Below are 8,130 nucleotides of genomic sequence, written 5' to 3' on the forward strand. Positions count from 1 at the left end.
AGTAATGCTGGCCTCATAGAATGAATTTGGAAGCTTTCCTTCCTCTGTTTTTTTTGGAATAGATCCATAACGTATTTAGAAAATTTTGTTTTATTTCTAAACACTGTGGATTTAAAAATATATTTCATACTTGTTAATTTCTAATTTAATTCTAATAATTTAATTCGATTATAGTCAGAGAAAATACTCTGCATGATTTCAATGTATAATATTTGCTGAGTCTTTTTAAATCTCTCAACAAATGGTCTATCTTGGTGAATGCTCCATGTGCACTTGAAATAAATACAGATTTTGCTGTCGGATGGAGTGTTTTATTAGGCTCAGTTAGGTTAAATTGGTTGATTATATCCAGATATTTATTTTCCTTACGGATTTTTGTTGTTGTTAACTTGTTCTATTAACCACCGGCAAGAGAATAAAAATCTTCAGTTACAATTCTAAATTTGTCTATTTCTCCCTCTAGTTTTGTGAATTTTTATTTCATGTATTTTGAAGATCTGTTGTTATGTGCACATGCATTCAGGGTAGGTCCTTTACGAGTTGAACCTTTATCAATATTAAATGTCCCTCTTTATCTTTAGAAGTATTTTTTACTTTGAAATCCTGTCTGATATTAATATAGCTGCATAGCCTTTCTTGTTCTTATTATTTGTGTATCTCTTTTCATCCTTTTACTTTTACTTTATCTCTGTCTTTATATTTAAAGAGTGTTTGTTATAGGCAGCGTATAGTTTGGTCTCAATATCTTACTTGAACATTAATGATACTTAGTAGTATTATTGATGTCAGGTTTAAGTCTACCAATGTATTTTCCTATTTGCTAGTTGTTCATTTCTTTCCACTTTTGGATTAATGGAGAATTTTTAGTGTTTCATTTTTTAATCAAAGTATAACTGACATATGATGTTAGTTCCAGGCGTACAACATAATGATTCAACGTTTGTATATTTTGTAAAATGATCACCACAAGAAGTTTAGTTACCGTCTCTCACTTTATTTTTTTTATTTTTTATTTTTTTTTATTTTTTTTTAACGTTTATTTATTTTTGAGACAGAGACAGAGCATGAATGGGGGAGGGGCAGAGAGAGAGGGAGACACAGAATCCGAAGCAAGCTCCAGGCTCTGAGCTTTCAGCCCAGAGCCCGACGCGGGGCTCAAACTCACGGACCGCGAGATCGTGACCTGAGCTGAAGTTGGACGTTTAACTGACTGAGCCACCCAGGCGCCCCACCATCTCTCACTTTATAAAGTTACAAATTTTTTTTTCTTATGATGAGAACTTTTAAGATTTCTTTTCTTAGCAACTTTCAAATTTGCAACACAATATTATTGACTGTTATCACCATGCCGCTCGTTACATTCCCGTGATTTACTTATTTTATAACTGGAAGTTTGTACTTTTTTTAAATTTTAGTTTTTTAAATTCACATCCAAATGAGTTAGCATATAGTGCAATGATGATTTCGGGAGTAGATTCCTTAGTGCCCCTTACCCATTTAGCCCATCCCCCCCCCACACCCCCTCCAGTAACCCTCTGTTTGTTCTCCATATTTAAGAGTCTCTTCTGTTTTGTCCCCCTCCCTGTTTTTGTATTATTTTTGTTTCCCTTCCCTTATGTTCATCTGTTTTTTCTCTTAAAGTCCTGATATGGGTGAAGTCATATGATATTTGTCTTTCTCTGACTGACTAATTTCGCTTAGCATAATACCCTCCAGTTCCCTCCATGTAGTTGCAAATGGCAAGGGATGAATGTATAAAGAAGTTGTGGTATATATATATGTGTGTGTGTGTGTGTGTGTGTGTGTGTGTGTGTGTATAGATATATACAATAGAAACATGTACGTTTTGACCACCTTCACTTGTTTCACCCACCTCCCGCTGTCTCCCCTCTGGCAACCACAGTCTAATCTCTGTACCTGTAAATTTTGCTCTGTTTTTGTTTTTTCATTTGTTTTGTTTTTCAGATTCCAAGGGTAAGTGAAGTCATATGGTATTTATGTTTCTTTGCCAGACTTATTTCATTTAGCATAGCCTTCATTTATTTCACTTATCCTCAGGGTCCATCCATGTTGTCTCAAATGGCAAGATTTCATTCTTTTTTATGGCTGAGTAGTATTCCATGGTATCCATATATCTATCTCATGCTTTCTTTATCCTCTCATCCATTGATGGACACTTGGGTTCTGTCCACAGTTAGGCTGTTATGTTGCAACGAACATAAAAGTGTACATATCTTTTCAATTAGTGTATTTATTTTCTCCAGGCATATACCCAGAAGTGGAATTACTGGATCATAAGGTAGTTTTATTTTTAGTTTTTGAGAAACTTCCATACTGTTTTTCATAGTGGATGCATCATTTTCCACTCCCACCAACAGTGAGTGAAGCTTCTCTTTTCTCCACATCCTTGGCTATTTCTTATCTTTTTTTAAATAATAGCCATTCTTACAGGTGTGAGGTGATACCTCATTGTGGTTTTGATTTACATTTTCCTGATGATTAGTGATGTCGAACATCTTTTCATGTGCCTGTTGGCCATCTGTATGCTCTCCTTGGAAAAATGTCTATTCAGGTCCTCTACCTATCTCTTATTTGGAGGATGATGATGATGATGATGATGCATGATGTATGATTTCTTTATGTATTTTAGATATTAACCTCTTACCATATATATGATTTGCAGATACCTTCTCCCTTTCAGTAGGTTGCCCTTGTATTTTGTTGATGATTTACTGGCTACGTACAGTTTCTTACTTTGCCGTAGTCCTATTTGTTTATCTTTACTTATGTTGTCAGTGCCTTTGGAGTCAGGTGCAAAAGAATATATCCAAAAGTGATGGCAAGGAACTTACTGCTTTTTTCTCTTCTAGGAGTTTTATTATTTCTTGTCTTACATTCAAGGATTTAATCCATCTTGGGTTCATTTTTGTGTGTGGTGTAAGATAGCAGTCCGGTTTCATATTTTTTGCATGTGGCTCTCACTGAGGCACTTCTCCACCATGACAGTAATGCCATATTCCATGTAGTATAGAAAAATAAGAGGATGTATGATTTTTAACTCAATAAATGTATAAAAATATACCTATTGTATAGGCAACTTCTTACATAAATTCCCCAAATCTCTCCCTCCTGGTATCACACCCTTTTGTACTCTCCCACTCTTGAGTGAGCAACTTAGAAAGTTGCTTTGAATGAATAAAATACAGCAAAATTAACGGGAAATGATTTCATGATTAGTTCACAAAGGATTCCTAACACTCTTTTGCATTTTCTCTGCTTGCTTGTTATGATGAAGTAAGCGGCAATACAGAGAGGGCCATGAGGCAACAAACAGAGGGCTGGCTCTTACCAACAGACAAAGAGAAAATAAGGCCCCAATTGCAAGGGCTTGCAAGGAACTGAATCTTCCCAACAACCACATCAGTGAGCTTGGACATGGATCGTTCTCTGGTTGATCCTTCAGAAAAAAACTTCAGCCTCAAATGTCATCTAAGGGTAGTCTTAGAGACTTAGAGAACCCAGAAAAGCCATGACTAGATATCACAAACATTGTGATATTATAAATGTTGTTGCCTTAAGTCCTTAAGGGTTGGGATAATTTGGTACACAGCGATAGATTAACAATACATTTTTCCTACCTACTATTTTTGGACATTCCTCCCCACTCTTTTATTTGATGTTATAAATAATGCTGACGTAAATAGCCTTGGGCACATCTTCCTCATCTTCAAAAGTGAATTTCCGTAAGTGGAGTTGATGAGTCTAAAGGTGTGAGCAGTGCTCACTTTGGTAGTGCATCTAATAAAAACTTGGAATGATACAAGGAAGACTGACATGGCCACTGCATAAGGATGACGTGTATACTCATGAAGTGTTCCATATTGTTTACAAAGCCTTAAAAGCAATTCAGTGGAGGAAGAATAGTCTTTTTCAACAAATGGTGCTGGAGGGAGGGGACCTCCATAAGTAAGAAAATGAACCTCAACCTGAACTTCACATCATGTACACAAATCAACTCAAAATGGATTATGGACTTCAATTCAAAACGTGAAACTATAAAGCCTTCAGGGAAAAAAAAAAAAAAACACTTTGGCATCTAAGGCAAGACAAAGAGTCCTTAGACCTGGCACTAAAAGCACACTTTAGAAAATAAAAAGTTGATAAATTAAGTCTTGTCAAAGTTAAACACTCATCTTTTGTGGAAGTCTAGGTGAAGAAGATGAAAACAAGCAACATACTGGGAGTAAACATTTACAAATCACATGTCCCACAAAGGAATAGTATCTAAAATATATAAAGAACACTGAAAACTCAGTAGCAAAAAAAAAAAAAAAAGTCAAATTAGAAAATGGGCAAAAGGCACAAACAGACTTTTCAATGAAGATGATATGCAGATGGCAAACACACACATGAAAGATGTTCAGCATTATGAGCCATCAGGGAAATGCAAATTAAAACCATAATGAGATATCACTACATATGGATCAGAATGGAGAAAATAAAAAACAGTGACATTACCAAATGCTGGCAAGCACGCAGAGGCACTCGATTACTAATACATTGTTGGTGGGAATATAAGATGATATACCCACTCTTGAAAACAGTTTGGCAGTTTCTTATAAAACTAAACATGAAATTACCATATGAATCAAAAACTGTACTCTTGGACATTTATCCCAGAGAAATAAAAGCTGTATTCACACAAGCACCTGTACGTCAATGCTTTTAGTGGCTGTATTCACAGTAACCCCAAGCTAGGAACAGCTCTGATGTCCTTCAGCAAGAGAATGGTTAAGCCAGGGTACATATATGCATGGAATATTACTAGGCAACACAGATAAAAGAACTATTGATACATAGAGTGACTTAGATGGGTCTCCAGGGAGTTATTCTGAGTGAAAAAAGAAATCCACTCTCCAAGTGTTACATACCATGTGATTCTTTGATATACAAACTTTGAGATGACAAAGTTTTATAAACGGAGAATAGTTTCCAGGGGTTAGGGATGGAGGAAGTGGGGAGTAGGAGGGAGAATAGGGTTGTAAAAGGGCAATATGAGGGATCCTGGTGTTGATGGGATCGTTCTGTGTCTTGCCTGTGGGGACAGATATATATATATACCTATAAATGCGATTAAGTTGTATAGAACTGAATACAATCTACACTCAAATGAACACAAGTAAAACTAGAGGCATCTGAATGACGTCAGTGGGTTTTACCTATGTCAATATCTTGGTTGTGATATTGTACTATAGTTTGCAAGATGTTACCGCTGGTGAAAACTATGCAAAAAGAACATGGATCTCTCTCTATTGTTACTTTCTTTTTTTTTTTTTTTTTTTCAACGTTTATTTATTTTGGGGACAGAGAGAGACAGAGCATGAATGGGGGAGGGGCAGAGAGAGAGGGAAACACAGAATTGGAAACAGGCTCCAGGCTCTGAGCCATCAGCCCAGAGCCTGACGCGGGGCTCGAACTCACGGACCGCGAGATCGTGACCTGGCTGAAGTCGGACGCTCAACCGACTGCGCCACCCAGGCACCCCTCTCTATTGTTACTTTCAACTGAATATGAATCTACAAGTATCTCAATAAAACTTCCAAGTTTTCTTTTTGTTTTCTGCTTTTTTTTTTTTTTAAGAGGGTGTGAACAGGGAGGGGCAGAGGGAGAGGGAGAGGGAGAGAGAGATAGTCTCTCTCTCTCTCTCTCTCTCTCTCTCTCTCTCCACCTTGCATGGAGCCTGACTTGGGGCTTCATCTCATGACTGAGGTGAAATCAAGAGTCATACGTTTAACTGACTGAGCTGCCCAAAGCACCCCAAAACTTACAATTAAAAACAGTTTTTTAAATGCTTATTTATTTTTGAGAGAGGAGAGAGAGAGAGAGAGAGAGAAGGGGAGAGGCAGAGAGAGAGGGAGATACAGAACACAAAGCAGGCTCCACGCTCTGAGCTGTCAGCACAGAGCCCAATGTGGGGCTCAAACTCATGAACTGTGAGATCATGACCCAAGTCAGAAGTTGGACACTTAACTGACTGTGCCATCCAGGCGCCCCATTTTAAGATGAGATGAGGATTTTTATAATTTTAAACATACTGACAAATTTTACTCCAAGAAGAATGCAACAGTTTTTAATTCTGCTCACCATATAAATGAGTTAGTTCACGAGTGCTCTCACTAGGATGGATCTGTCAGTTCTTAGCCCATGTTAATATGATAGGAAACTCTATGCAGCCAACATTAAGCAGGAAAAGAAAGTGGTTTTGCACTGATAAAAAAATCACTTCTTGGGGTACCTAGGTGGCTCAGTCACTTAAGGGTCTGACTCTTGATCTCAGTCATGTGTTGATCTCAGGGTTGTGAGTTCAAGCCCCGAGTTGGGCTCCATGCTGGGAGTGAATCCTACTTAAAAGAAATTCATGTCTCCAGAATTGTCGTATAATTACATATAATATATAATTTTTTTTCTTTTATAAAATTTTATTTATTTATTTTGAGATAGAGAGAGAGTGTGCAAGTGAGCAGAGGAGGGGCAGAGAAGACAGAGAGAGAGAGAGAGAGAGAGAGAGAGAGAATCCCAAGCAGGCTCCATGCTGTCAGTACAGAGCCCAATTTGGGGCTCAAACTCACCAACCATGCGATCACAACCTGAGCCGAAATCAAGAGTTGGTCGCTCAACTGACTAAGCCACCCAGGTGCCCCGATATATAATTCTTATATGATCCTTATATAAGCTTACATAATTCTTATATAATTAATGACTTTTTAATTCCTTCTACAACATAGCACAGACGTATATGAAGCAAAATGACATGACAATAACAATAATACTGTTATTACTCACTAATTACAGTAGAGAAAAACTGAAACACTACCAACAAGGTTGATTCCATATCTAAATCAAAGCCTACATATATCTGTATCTGTGTGTCACAAAACAAAAATAGTCACTTTCAACTGTTGGTGGGATATTAAGAATTAAACACACACACAACAGATAACTTTAGAAAACCTAAAGAATAGAGGTACCAGAGTGGCTCAGTAGGTTAAGTGCCTGACTCTTGATCTTGGCTCAGGTCACGATCTCACATTTCATGGGATCCAGCTCCGTGTTGGGCTCTGTGCTGACAGCACGGAGCCTGCTTGGGATTCTCTCTCTCCCTCTCACTCTCTGCCCCTCCCTGGCTTGCACATGTACGCTCTTTCTCTTTCAGAATAAATAAATAAACATTAAAAAAAAAAAACAATAAGGGCACCTGAGTGGCTCAATTGGTTAAGCGTCCAACTTTAGCTCAGGTCATGATCTCACAGTTCGTGGTTTCCAGCCCTGCGTTATGCTCTGTGCTGACAGCTCAGAGCCTGGAGCCTGCTTGGATTCTGTGTCTCCCTCTCTCTCTGCTCCTCCCCCTGCTTGCTCTCTCTGTCTGTCTCTCTCTCTCTCTCACAGTAAATAAACATTAAAAAAATTAAAAAATTAGAAAAAACCCAAGAAAAGAAATAATTCAAGCCAAATTATAAAACCAGAATACAGTAAAAGTAACAAAAAAAAGAAAAAGAAAAAGAAAAAGACAACTTCAGGCTGAACAAAATCAGTCTAATTGCAACTTAAAAAAAGTTTTCTGAATACTCATGTATTAAAGAGGGAACCCAAGTTGAAGGGATGCTTCATTTGTAAACACACAAGGTTGAAAAGGACTGAATTCAATTAAAGAGGCCATAAATTGAAAAAAGAAAGACAAAAAGCTGCGGTGGATACAAAAATGGGCTCACATTCCTCCTTTCTTGTCAGCCAAGCTCTCAGGTGGGTCCTCCCATGCTGACTGCTCTTGACCAAGGGGGTTACTTTAGCCAATGGACTATGGAAAACATGCTTCCGGCGGAGACCCGAACAGCACGTTCGGCCTCCCTGTCTTGCTTTGACCACCACGCAAAGAAGCCAGGGCTCGGTTGCTGCACGATGACAGCCATGTGGCCCAGTTGGCCTCGTCACCCTGGCCAACAGCCTGCCAGCTGCTAGCCATATGACCGAGGCCACCTTAGATCTTCTAGCCCCCGGCCCACTCACCAGCTGATCAGAAATACTTGAGCGAGCCTACTGGGGATGCACTGAACCAGTTTGAACCACAAGATC

The 8,130-nt window shown here is 38.4% G+C and overlaps 1 non-coding gene across 1 annotated transcript; it reads left to right on the forward strand.

Moving 5' to 3' along the window:
• The first annotated feature begins 3,777 nt into the window (after positions 1 to 3,777).
• LOC123579523 lies at positions 3,778 to 3,886 on the forward strand. The gene has a single exon (XR_006702824.1). It is a non-coding gene; the product is annotated as a U6 spliceosomal RNA (small nuclear RNA).
• The last annotated feature ends 4,244 nt before the right edge of the window (positions 3,887 to 8,130 follow it).

Source organism: Leopardus geoffroyi, chromosome E2 (genome assembly GCF_018350155.1).
Source record: "Leopardus geoffroyi isolate Oge1 chromosome E2, O.geoffroyi_Oge1_pat1.0, whole genome shotgun sequence".
Lineage (NCBI taxonomy): Eukaryota > Metazoa > Chordata > Mammalia > Carnivora > Felidae > Leopardus > Leopardus geoffroyi.